Source organism: Vulpes vulpes, chromosome 12 (genome assembly GCF_048418805.1).
Source record: "Vulpes vulpes isolate BD-2025 chromosome 12, VulVul3, whole genome shotgun sequence".
NCBI lineage: Eukaryota > Metazoa > Chordata > Mammalia > Carnivora > Canidae > Vulpes > Vulpes vulpes.
The window spans coordinates 61,140,254-61,154,181 of NC_132791.1; the positions used below are offsets into that span (position 1 = coordinate 61,140,254).

Consider the following 13,928-nt stretch of genomic DNA (forward strand, 5'->3'; position numbering starts at 1 on the left):
TCTGCCTCTCTCTCTCTCTCTCTCTTTCTGTGTGTGTGTCTATGAATAAATAAATAAAATTTAAAAAATAAATAAAGTAGGACCAATTTATTTGTTTGAGATATCTCATACAACTGTGATGATACACACTAAATTGGTTTGGAGTGAGCACAGCGCCTCAGGAGGCACTTAATCAAGGTTCTTCCATGTTAATTCTCCCTAATAAAAAAGATGAAATGATTAATCCATTCATCCAACACACAAGTAATCAGGAGAGGCCGATCATGTGCCAAACACAGGAAATGAAATGGCACACAAGACAATCACAATCTCTGACATCACACAGCTTAAACAATAATATAAAATACGATATATACAAGAGAATTACACTACTTTCAGAGCACACAGCAAGTGCACATACCCTAACTATGTAAGCTCTAAATCTACCATTAGTATCTACATTGTGAAATGCCTACTATCTTGGTAAATTAAAAAATACACCCAAGGGTGCCTGGTGTCTCAACCGGTTAACCGTTTGCCTTTGGCTCAGGTCATGATCCCAAGGCTCCTGGGATCGAGTCTGAGCTCCCTGCTCTGCGAGGAGCCTGCTTCTCCCTCTCCCTCTGCCCGCTGCTCCCTTGCTTGTGCTCTGTCAAATAAATAAGTAAAATCTAAAAACGCAACTGAAAAATATGCACCACAGTGCTCACCACCTCATGACCCCTCAGTGTTTAGGGAGGCAAAGGAAGCAAAGACCACGTACACAGAACACCACCAAGCAGTACAATCAATAATCACTCCTCTATAGTAAGGCCCTCTTCAGGGAAATAACAGAATATGCAGATTAATCTGTCACCTTTTCCACCAGCAGGGCATTTTTTTCTGACTCAGAATACCAAATCATGAACTTCCCTTGTTTAGAAATAGTATTTTAAAGGGTTTTCTTTTTTTGGTGGGGGGGGGCGTGTAATAAAAGGAGAGAAGAAAAGCAACCAGAAAAGATGGGCGGGGGGGAGGGGGAGTCAGTTAGGTATATAGATTCTTTGCAGTGAAGTCTTAAAAACAAATTAAGCAAGTTTAAGGAAACTAAAACAGAGACATACAACCACACCCTTGCTTCTTTCTGTTATGAAAAAGGAAGCCAAGATATGTAAAAAGAGGACTGCCTGCAGGTGCTTTGGGATGAAGTTCCCATGTGCAGAGGTAAAATTATATAACCCAAGGACTAAACAGAGTGTGTGATGAATACTCACCTACACCAGTTACCCGAAACATTTTCCATCCCAAGCATCCTAATTACACAATGCTCCTGGGACCACACTGGGGCCCACAGGACCAGGGTTAATAATGCCAAAAAAACAGAACAGCTTTCAACAACTGTTAAACAAACACACATTAAAATAAACTGCCTCTCCTGGTATGTATGTATTTACAAGAGAAAACAAGCTCAAGAAATTTACTAGCATCTTCCTGAAACTCCATTTCAGAGGCATAAGATGTGAGTAGTTTCTATGAAGACACAAGTAGAACAAATCAATGCAGTTCCACAGGCCCTTTTCCAAAGGTCTTGCAGTCAAATATGTTTTGGAATCCTGAACTGTAGAGGATTTTTGACAGGTGATACAGTGTGTACGCAACACATATCGTATGTATAAAAAGGCTGGGATGACACACAGAAGTCTAGAACCGTACATTATAATCAAACGTTTACTATTTTCTGCACTGAAACCTACAAATCCATGAAATACACAACAGTTCAGGACAAGTTTTATGAAAAACAAAAACAAAAACAAAAACAATCTGCGCCAAACATACAAGAAAATATTTTTGGTTTTCAGAGCATTCTGGATGTTAGAATTGCTGATAAGGAATTACAGTCCTATAGAATAGTACCTAGTATTCAATGACTGTGTGTGCAAAGTGTTACTGGAAGCCTCATTATCAAGGATCTTTTTCCTCCTCCTTAAAAAAAAAAAAAAATCATTATCATGTGCTGATTTTCTTGGGGCATTTTCAGTGAACACAAAATAATTCTACAAGTCTTCTCAAAGTTCACACAGAACATGTCATCTACATTCTACCCACTCTTAAATTTCTTTACCCCAAATTGTCCCGCCAGGGCAGATTATAAAAGTCTAATCCTGGAAATTTACAAAGGAAGTGCCAAACCCGATTTTGTCACCATGTAAACATTTTTTGAGTGGAATTGAACATACTGAACGCATTCTAAAACGGCTTGTTCTCCTCATATCATAGAAGGCTGTAACGGGTAATGGTGTCTGTGACCTACGAAGCTACACCAAATGTGACACAAAAAGGGCCTTGGTTTGTCATAAATGACCAGCTACAATAACCACAAAACCCTATTGTCATAGTGCATTTATATGTATACAATTACTGACTACACACGATACATACAATGTGCCATATGCACAATGGCCATAAGTGAAGTAAACTATTCACTTGGGGGAAAACATATTCCTCATCAACAAAGGTGTAAGAGAGTAAAGCAGTACAATCACACTTATACTAAACGATGAAGTTTAGTACAAGTTCTAGGAACCTTATGTTCTAGGAAAAATACAACTCAATGATATTATAAATATGATAAGTACAATACATTGAAGACTAATAAATTTTTGAATAGCAACAATTCTTGCACTCTTACAGTTTATGTAACTTGAAAGATACAACTCTTTTTATCACTTAGGCTTCTTAAGGTTTTCAGAGGCATCTGAGAGGATGCTTAATTGATTCTTGATAAATGTGCCTTTAACGAATATTCCAAACCTCAAAAATCCTCTCATTTTGGTGCTATATGTAGCAAAAACTGCTAATAAGCAATGAATATAGTGGCATTAACTAAGGATTCTGGGTACGAAACTATAAAGAGAAGTCACTTCATTAAACCGGTCTTCTTGCAAATGCTTCCTGCGCATTTCTGGTCTCACTTTTACACTCCTATCCCAATTAATAAAGAGAACTTGAAAGTTAAAAGCTAAGAGATGTGTAGAAAGAGAAGAAGCAATCATTTTCAACCCTGCCACACACTGGAATCACCAGTCGAAAACCCTAAATTATACCAATGCCCCAGCCTCATCCCCAGATTCATATATCAATTAGCAAGGGGTAGAGTCCCAGTATCCATCATGTTTGTTAAGGTCCCCAGAAAATGTTAATGTGAAGTCAGGGCTAAGAACCACTGGTACCTACTGCCTTCTCCACAAACACTTTTCTCTTATTTTTAGTCAGTGGTAGCACTTCCAGCCCTACACCAAGTACTGTGAGGATTATCTTTAAAATTATCCCTTTCTGTCCTCATTTACTCTACCACAGAAAAAAATTTACTAATTTTGAATTGGAAGATTTTAAACAAGTGCATATAGTAAAATACATTTTGACTTTTCTCACATTCTCATTCCCAATTCTCACAATTTTATTTTTCGAGCCGTCTTCAAAAGCAACTTCATCAGTGGTTGGTAACTAGAATGTGGATAAACAGCAGAACACACAACAAGCATATATAATATACACTCAGTTACCAACGTTTTTTTTCTTTTTAAGATTTTATTTTATTTATTCATGAGAGACAGAGAAAGAGAGAGGCAGAGGGACAAGCAGGCTCCTTGCAGGGAGCCCGACCTGGGACTCGATCCCGGGTCTCGATCCCAGGTCTCCAGGATCACACCCTGGGCTGAAGGCGGTGCTAAACCGCTGAGCCACCAGGGCTGCCCTCAGTTACCAACTTTTAACAGATCATCAGAAAGTACTCAAAGGGGCATCCCAGGTGGCTCGAAGGTTTAGCGCCGCCTTCAACCCAGGGTGTGATCCTGGAGACCCGGGATCGAGTCTCGCACTGGCTCCCTGCATGGACCCTCTTCTCCCTCTGCCTGTGTCTCTGCCTCTCTCTGTGTCTGTCATGAATAAATACACAGAATCTTAAATAAATTAATTAATTAAATAAATAAAGGAATATGACCTATAATATGTCTGGACATTCATATGACAGAAAAAGACTCAGTAAAACATCTACTATATTTTTAAATAAAAATTGACATTCTAGGACCACATCTTTAAGACGTACACTTTTTTTGACTCATCGTTTTGAGGTCTCTAGAACAAAAGAATATAAAATAATGTCTTATGAAAATATGCATCTACAAATACCAATTTTTTAAATGTTACCAACAACTGACATCTACTAGTTTCACCTCCAAAACAATATTGGGTTATGTCTGCAATTCAAATAAGGATTTCATTAAAAAGCCTTGTAGGGCAGCCCAGGTGGCTCAGCGGTTTAGTGCCGCCATTAGCACAGGGCATGATCCTGGAGACCTGGGATCAAGTCCCATATCGGGCTCCCTGCATGGAGCCTGCTTCTCCCTCTGTCCCTGTCTCTGCCTCTCTCTCTTTCTATCTCTCACAAATAAATAAATAAAATCTTAAAAAAAAAAAAAACAAAGCCTTGTAGCCATATATTTGCACATCATAAAACGAGAAATATCAGGAATATTCTCTCTTCCCTACCTTTCACACTACCTACTATATTTGCCCGCCATTTCAAAGTATTCATTGCTAGAATATAAAATAAATATTTCACAAAAAAAGAAAATAAACATGACACAGACTGGCTGTAAGGGAAAAAAAATTTTTGCTTCCCTTTTTACGAAAGGAAACTCTGACTACAACTTTGACTCTAATACAGCGTCCCCTAATACACTGCCAAGTATGCCACCTGAAGTCAAAACCAAATAAGTTTTAAAAACAGGTAACACAATGAGTAACTACAAAACATTCAAAAGTCTACTACTTTTATACAGAACACTTGTATCAAAAGGTACCATATGGCTAATATTAACTTAAAATTTCAAGGTAAATAATTTTAATAAGTGCAATTCTAAAAGTAAACACAATTACAAAGTAGCACTGCATTCCAGGCATAAAGGTATGTCTTAAGAAACAAAAGAATTGTATGTTCAAATCGAAATTGGCAGAAAACACCCTCGCCTAGGGTTGTTTCTTTCCTCCTGCTTTAAAAAAAAAAAAATTACTATGTTTCCTGACAGTAAAAATAATAGAGAAGCATAAAAAGTGTAAAAACAAAAATCATCCCGAATCTTACCATTTATAAAAAACTATCATTAACAAAACATCCTTGCAGAAGACAGATGAATTCATTCTGTATACGCTGAACTACAACAATTACAATTGAAAGAATTAAAACAGCTAAAATCCTGTGTGTATTATACATATATATTGAGATATGTGTGTACACGCACACACACGCATTCTTTACATATAGTACAGTCAGAGAAATCTTTAAGATAACAACTTCCTTGAACTGAAACATACATAAACTGTTCCAAGCACTTATTCTGCTTCGGCATTTTCATTTCAGCAGGCCACGTTGGAGGTTACTTGTCTGTGTGTGTGTGTGTGTGTGTGTGTGTGTTGCTGTGCTTGAGGGAAGATTAAAAAAATCTGTCCATTTGTCTGCTTAACTTAAAACAAAAAACTCTAGCTAAAATCTTCCAGAGCCTGGAAATATATATCTGTACTAATGACAGTTGGCTGACTATTTTATAGAAATTAGCTCAGGATCCTAAGCAAAACTGCAAAGCAGACAAATCTCTTCATGGCCTCCCACCTCTTTGGGTCAGAAAGAGCATCAGACTAGCAATTAGAAGAGGAGAGTCTACCCACCAGGTGTGTGACATGAGCCTTTCACTCAACCTTCCCATGATTCATTTCATTTCAATTCCAAAATTCTATGATTCTCCCCTGTCTGCCCATTCCTCCACCAATTTTTTTGCTTCTCTCAGAATAAGTAAAAACTCTCCTTTCCTCCTATCTCACTAGGATTCCATGGTTCAAAATAAACTCCCTCTGACCGACAAATTCCCATTTCCTAAACTCGCTCACTGTCCTCTAGGGTAAAGAAGAAAGAAGTCTGATGACAGCAAAGGCGTGGGTAATTTTTGGAAAGGAGGGAGGGCAGCAGCTCAGAAAAAAATTACATCAAGTTCACAGGTACAAATTTTTACTTTAAAGTTACAATACCTTTATGAGTTTCATGGGAAAAAAGATAGAATCTCACAACTTGGATAACTGATTTTATGACCCAAACTCAGTCAATATGAAAACTAACAGTGTTTCAGATCCAAAAAGATTCACACCTGAGCATTTTTAAGAGATAGCAATATAGAGACAGCTTTCTAATCTTTCATCTGCTACGTCTGTACAAACCTTTAAAGTTCAAAGTGCATTTATATGCATTATTTATTTTCATTCTCAAAACAAGTAGATGTAGTGGTCACTATTGATTGCCTTTCTCATAACATCCATTTCCCCCAAATTCTTCCATCCCACAATTTTTAACATATCCACCCTCCACAATGTGACTGGGGAAAACGTGACCCCCTCCTCAACTGCAGGGGACATATCCTGATTAACAGAAATCAACCATGATAACCCTATTCCCCTTGTCATGACTGGTTAGGAAGTACACATGACCTAATTCTGGTCAATAAAACATGAGAGGAAAAGTATGCTGGTAAGCTTGTGCAAAACATTTCCTGGCCAATGCATGTCTAGATGTGATCCTGCTACCAGTCTGAGGATGAATCCAACACAAAGAGGAGAGCACAGCCAAAAAAAAAAAAAAAAAAAAAGAAAAAAATATCGCAGAAAGGCAGAGCAAAGCTCTGAAAAACTAGTCCTACGTAAATAGTTCACTGTTCCATACCAGAAACTACTGCCATTTCAGGCATTAAAATACAGTGACACCTAGATAAATAGTACACCCTACCTAGCTTTCCTTCGCCAACCTGGACCTCCTTTCCTAGAACTAAAAGTCCTAAAAGTTTTCCTTTTTGCTCTAGCTGAGCTAGGCAAGACATTAGGGCAGCTCCTCTAAGCTGTTGGACCAGCATGCCTTGCACCAAGCCCAAATGCTCCTGGTACACATCAAGAGTATGGCATTTCCTCCTCCAAGGGACAATTTCCTCTGCCAATGCACTCCAGCAGCCCCTACTCAGGTTGAGGAGATGCTGGCAGTCTAAGAAGGTTCCCCTCTATGTAAAAACTGAAAGGTAAAATACAAAATCGTATCAGGGGCCATACAGGAAAATTTGTGAGAACCAGAGGTTACTCATCCGACAAGATAGTGGAACAATTCACCCTAAGGTAGCAATGAATACAGTCAGGAATACCAGGATTTATTTCCTTTTTATAAGAAGACACTAGTAAATCAATCCCTAAGACAGAATATAAAATAGGTGGTATTTTAGAAACAGATACTCTCTTTTAATATATAATTAACCAAGAGTTCCCAAGGCGGTTTAAAAGGGGAATCATGGGGGCACCAGGGTGGCTCAGTCAGGTAAGCCTCTGGCTCTGGGATTCAGCTCAGGTCATGATCTCAGTTGTGAGATCCAGCCCCACACCCGGCTCTGCACTCAGCATTGAGTCCACTTGAGATTCTCTTTCCCCCTCTCCCTTCACCCCTCCCCCTGCTCCCTCCTTCTCCCTCTGTTTCAAATAAATTTTAAAATTCTTAAAAGAAGAAAACTCAAAAAGAACATATGACAAATCTACATATCTTAAACATTTTATCGCAACTGAAACATAAAAAAATGTACAATCCCAAAACAATCGTTTAATGCAAGACCAAGTCCTTTTATTAACGAATGGGTCTACAGATCACAAATCTGTCCTTCTTGCAAAAACCACACCTATCGTACATCGCCTATGACTTTTCATTTCAGTTAAACAGGGAAAGACATCCGTAAACCTGAAAAGCATCTTACTGCAGAATGTTTTTTGATATTTTGGATTCAATGAGGGTTCCCCTCATTATTTCAAATTACCTCACCCACACTTATTTTAACTATAATTTACTGGATGGACTCACCTGTTTTCAAAAGAGCCCGAGGTTCTTAGACAAATAACTTTTTGCATCCATAGTGCACTGAACGTTTCGTCAAACTGTGTAATTACAACACCAAGTACAAGTGCCACCAACAACTTGTTGGGGGCAAACACAAATAACTTTTGTAAGCATACTATAACAAGAGGGAATAAAAATTCAAACACAAACTAGAGAGTGGTCTACTACAATTTAATAAAGCATGCGCATAAACCAGCAAATGAAGGAAGAGTATCAATCTTTTCAGTGGGTTGAACAGGTGAGTTAAACAGAATCACCTAAGGTACTTTGTTCTCAAGAGTCACTCTTTATTCTACCCACCGATCAACCCTCCAACAACTCATAGGTATCCTAGGAAAAAGAGTATCATAAGATTTTACTAAATTGCACTGAAAGCTATAAAATATGTGGATGTAGATTTAGGCATATGCGGATCTAACTCAACTATAGACTTGCGTCGAATTAAATTATAACTCTATGATCTATTATTAGTCAGGAAAATGTCCAAAGGGGCTGTCTTCCCTACCAAATACATAAACACTTCAAGATCAGTAAGAATCCTTTCTCATTACAAAGATGAAGGGCAGGGAGCAGCAGGACAGAGTATAATGTAACCAAGCACCTACTATAGTTTAAGAACAGATCACCATACACCTCAATAATAGTAGGAAAACCTACAATTGAGGATACACTTATGATTTCTAAACCCCAGCTTTAAGAAGGCAGCGAGAAAAGAAAAAAGTGTCTATTAGCAGCCTCTAATGTGTGTGTAGACCTTATCTGTCTTCATACCTCTCTCACTTCGTATTTTCTCAGTAATGCAATACCTCTCCAAAGTCACTTCACATTCATGGATAATACACACTTGATTTCTACACAACGTGAAACCCAAACATGGTTCTGACCTGTTGATCAACACAAAAGGATACGCTGAGGTGTCTTTAGTCACTTAGAACCATACTGTCGTTCCTATGGAATCTCTACAATTAAAGAGCTACAGATATCCACCAAATGGTCATTTCCAAAAAAGTTCCATCTTGAAGAACCAACGCCCAAACACATACTAACAATGCGAATCAATATCACAAAGTGCCAACCTCGGGAAACCGCGAAAGAGGAAGAGAATGGAAGATCAGGGGAAAAAAAAAAAAACAGATAACTTCAGAGTCTTAAACTCTGAAGTCGGGGGCAAAAAAAAAAAAAAAAAAAAGATTTAAAAATATACACCGCTACGGGACGCCTGGGTGGCTCAGTACTTGAATGTCTGCCTTTCCCTCAAGGCCTGATCCCAAGGCCTTGGGATCAAGTCCCGCACTGGGCTCCCCACACAGAGCCAGCTTCTCCTTGTGCCTATGATTCGGCCTCTCTCTCTGTTCTCTCATGAATAAATAAAACCTCTTAAAAAACAAGAAAGTAGGCACTTAATAAATTTTAACAGGTATTAGTGCTGTCATTAGAAGGTTCACCATAATACAAAATCAGTTACAGAAATCCCTTTTGAACAGCTACAGGGGAACAGTTGGCAAAATCCATCATGCAATCTTCCTTGTAATGTGAGTCCACACGGACATAACCACCGTTACCGTGAGGGCGGTATTTCTCGGAGTACTTCTTTGGTAGCGATAAAGTTCAGGATTAAATGATTTTAGGATCATTTAACATTTAAGATAACTAAAGACCTTACACGTATTATCCAGAACTGTGGACATTTCCCATTTTATGATCCCACTGTGATGGTCAATTCTCCCCTCCCTGTAGGTAGATTCCTTACATTTCACTTTATCCGTAGTGAATCTCACATTAACAATAATATAATTATCCAATGACCCGTGTTTTTTTTGTTTTGTTGTTTAGTATTTCAGCATTCCCTTTATTTAGTTTGAAGTATCTTTTGCCGGGATCCCTGGGTGGCTCAGAGGCTTAGATCCTGGAGACCAGGGATCCAGTCCCACATCGGGATCCCTGCATGGAGCCTGCTTCTCCCTCCGCCTGTGTCTCCGCCTCTCTCTCTCTCTGTGTCGCTCGTGAATAAATTTTTAAAATATATCCTTTGGGGAAACCCTCTGACACTTGAACCACCACTTGTTCCCTTCGGAGAAACTCTGAATCAATCAACTACACCAGAAAACTACCCTACTGCCGGTATGGAGGGGATTACAGAGAAATAGAGAGCTTCTCATTTCTTCTGGAGGATCATCTTTACAACCCGGATTCATTTCATATACAACCAATGACCAGATTACCGGACACACACCCATATTCAAATTCAAGTACGGAAATAGGACAAAGCCAGGTATGGATTGTTGCTGATTAGGAACTTCTCCACATTCCTCCATTAGCATAAATGATAACAGGTGGATCATTCGGTTATACTTTGTTTCCTTGAACCTACTATCCTTACTTGCCTACCTACTTCCTAGAAGCATAACATCTGGACATTTGGAACTTTATACCTCAAAATGACTCATTTTTAAATACAAGGCATTCTGGACTTCCACGGCCTGATCTCCACCTATTTTCTCAGCTTCCTCTCTCACAAAGACCTCCTGGCACAGCCTCATATCCAGCTAACACGCCCCGGTAAGACCCAACCAACATGCCTGTGCTCCAGCTGTTTTCTTTGCCTACAACGCTAACTCCCTACACACGTACATACACATACATACATACACACACACACACACACACACACACGCCAAATCCCATTAGGCACACTATAATATTTTAATGCCCAAATGGAGTGTTGCCAACTCCAAAGTAATTCAGAATTCCCCAGTCAAAAAAGATCTCTGTCTCTAGCCCTCCCCCCTCTCTCTCTCTCACACACACACACACACACACACACACACACACAGGCATACAAACACACACACCGGGCTTCCATGCACCTGTAATAAATCCCACAGGTGTCTTGTGCTGCAACTATTTCAGTGCATGTCTGCTTCTCCATTTAAGGTGACGGCTGGGTCTGATTCATCTTCATATTTTAACCACTCTTCCGTCCTCACAACAGAGTAAACATCCCTTGCACATGCTAAAGCTACTACACTACACCTAGACCAGAATTCCTGTCTTTTTAGTTGAAGGAATAAATGAATACTGTCGTGGAGAATTTGTTAACAGGCAATGCTCTGCGAACCTAACAACGAAACTATCAATAATGACATAATGTATTGATTCTTGATGAGCTGATGAGTGGCCTGGCGGGAGACATCACTGAGCACACTAAAGCAGCACTGAAGAGTATCATTTTCTAAGTCCCGCCCACAAAGTCTCAGACCTGTCAACATGAAAATGAACCTTTCCGTCCCCCATCCTAACAAGAACTACGAATACCTGATGCATATCCAGAGATGCAAGCTCCCCTGGAAGCCGCGGTGTCTGTACATTCCAGGGCAGCCATGCCAAAGCCACACAGTGTGTCTGATGGTAGGTTTCTTCCAGTGCCTATCAATACAATTCCCACCTGATGGGCCACTAGGAAGGCTAATCTAGACAAAATGTACTTTATCTGAGCTCAAAACACAGCTGAAGCCAAGTCTGGAAATAGTCACGAGATGACGCTACCCAGAACTCCCCACCCCACCCCCAAGAAAGGTAAGAACAATGTCCCGAACTACATCTGATTTTCGGTGGAAAATGTTCTCTAAAACCGGCCTTACATCTTTCCAACCCTAACGCATCCTTATAACCTGCGCTTAGTTTTCTTCCGCTTTTCCCTGCAGGGAAAGCATGTATTCCCCAGAGTATGGATGCACGGACTGGAAAACTAAAGACTTCTAATTTCAAAAAGCGTTCCAAGTTCGATGTACTTCAACATCGTTTACTGTCAGCAAATGTCATGTCACTGGGAGCTGCTCAAGGAACGAATGTCAACTTCTTTTCTCGACCTCTTCGAAATCCGTAGGTCTTTAATTTTCCAACTAGAGTCGACGTGCTAAAGCGAAAGGTTAAAAGGGGGTCACTGGCTGGCTGGCCAGCCTCCACGCTCGTTACCGCCGAGTCACAACGAATTCGCACGGTGTAGCAACAGTAGCCGTCTCCCACGCGGACTCTCGGTCTCCGTCCGCCTCCCCCGGCCCGGAGGCCTGGAATGATCCCACTACAGGCCCGACTACCCACGCCCCGGAGCACACGCGCACATCTCCATCACCGCCCCCCGGAAAAGAGAGGTAGGAGCCGCGCTCCAGGAGTACCGACGCCCCGGCGTGTCACGGCCCCTGCATGTGCCATAAACAACACGCCGGCACCTTCCGGCAGGCAGCGGAGGCTGGCGGAGCCCCTCACCCGACTCGCGCCGCGCTCAAGTTTGGCGCTAAGGCCACTGCCCTGCCCCCCACCCCACACGCAGCCCAGCGGGAAGCCGGGCCCCCGGCGCGCCGGCCCCGACCCTCCTCCGCGCCGCCCTCCGGCCCCAGCCCCCCTCCCTCCCTCCCTCCCGGGGCTAATTGTCTGGACGCGGTCGCGCCCGCCCGCCCTCAGCACCCCTCCCCGCCGCAGCCGCCGCCTCCCCCCGGCTCGCCCGCCGCCCCGCCGCCCGCTCGCGCAGCGCCGCTCCGCAACTTCGGCGCCCGCCCGGCCCGCCGCCCGCGGCCCCCTCCCCGGCCGCCCGGCCCTCCGCGCCCCCGCGCCCCGCGGCCGCTGCCCCTCCCGCCCGCCCCAACCCGGCCCGGCCCGGCCCGGCGCGCGCCCGCCCGCCCCGCCCCGCCCCTCCCCGCCGCGGCCCCCCTGCGGCGCCGCCCCCGCCGCCCCCGGCCCGCCCCGGCCCGCGACCCCGGCCCACCCAGCCCCGCCCGGGAAGGACCGAGCCGCCGCCGCGCCGACGCTGCCGCCGGGCCGGGGCCGCCGGCCGCGCGCCACCGCGGGAGGGGGGCTTTACCTCGGAGGCGCGGCCGCGAGCTGCGGGGTCGGTCCCGGGCGCGGGCGGCGCCCCTGCTCCGTCCGTCAGCGGCGGCGGCGGCGGCACATCACAGCCGCCGGCGACCGGAGGAGGAAAGCGAGCCACGCAGGGAGGGAGCGGGCGGGCGAGCGAGGCAGGGGGGAAGCAGCGAGCGAGGGAGGGGACGCAGCTCGGCGCCGACGCGCTCCCCGCACGCCTGCCGGGGCCTCCTACCGCCGCCTCTGGCCGGAGAGTCGCCGCCCGGGTCGCTGCTGCCGCCACCGATGCGGCCGGGAATGAATGCACAGCGGCGCCTCGCTTATCCGGAGGTCAAACATCCTTCTGCCTCGGGCATCCGGATCGGCGCCGGACCCGGAAGTGAACACATGGAAAAAAAATGAAAAAGGAAAGCGTCTCCCGAGCGGCCGCGGCCCCCAGGCTCCCGCAGCAGCGAAAAGAGCCGAGCGGAGCCGAAGACGACAGCGCCCAGCGCGGATTGGCCGGCTCGCCGACCGGAAGGGGCGCGGCACGCTCATTGGCTGGCGAGGCCTAGAAAAGCCAAGCCACGCCCCCTCCCCGCCTCCGCGCGAGCGCTGCGTGAGGCCGAGCGCCGAGTGGCAGTGGCCGCGGGGATGCTCCTGTGCGCCGGGCGAGGCCAGGCCGGGCGAGGGTCGGCCGGGTCTCGGGGGACGACCGGAAGCAAGCGCTCCCGTGCCGAGGGAGGGCGACTAACAACTCCGCGGCGTGGGTGAGCGAAGAGCCCCAGGGCGCCATTGTGCCAAGTCTGGGTCCGAGGCTTGGCCCGGCACAGCCCTCCAGCTGCGGAATTTTAGGGCCCCCCGGACGCACGCTCACACACTCCCGTTTTTGTGTGACCCCAGTGCTACGGCAGGGATGCAGCTGCGTGGAGCTGGGGCTTGTGGCTGCCCTGCGCATCCCATGGATTGTCGGCGGAGAACCCCGTTTGTGGGTTCAGGTAATGCCCGGAACTGTAGGACCCGATGCTTACTGTCTCGGTGTTTCCAGTGAACCTCCTGAAGTTTCCAGAGGCCAAGCATCGCTCAGCTGCTCAAGCTGTAGGACCCAGGGCAGAACCGGTGCTTCCTAACTCCACCTGCCAGTCCCGTCTGCCCACACGGCGAA

The 13,928-nt window shown here is 44.7% G+C and overlaps 1 protein-coding gene across 26 annotated transcripts in view; it reads right to left on the reverse strand.

Annotated features, from left to right (window-relative positions):
* CSNK1G3 (casein kinase 1 gamma 3) overlaps positions 1–13,459 on the reverse strand; it is a 109,272-nt gene extending 95,813 nt beyond the window's left edge. For 7 of the 26 annotated variants that reach the window (XM_072728686.1, XM_072728690.1, XM_072728681.1 and 4 more), the window contains exon 1: positions 12,786–13,257. The gene's annotated coding sequence lies outside the window, so the exon portion shown is untranslated. Of the gene's footprint in view, positions 1–11,242; positions 11,647–12,785 lie in introns of those variants that run through there. The other 19 variants (XM_072728707.1, XM_072728702.1, XM_072728693.1 and 16 more) reach the window with 12 other exon arrangements.
* Positions 13,460–13,928: the final 469 nt, after the last annotated feature.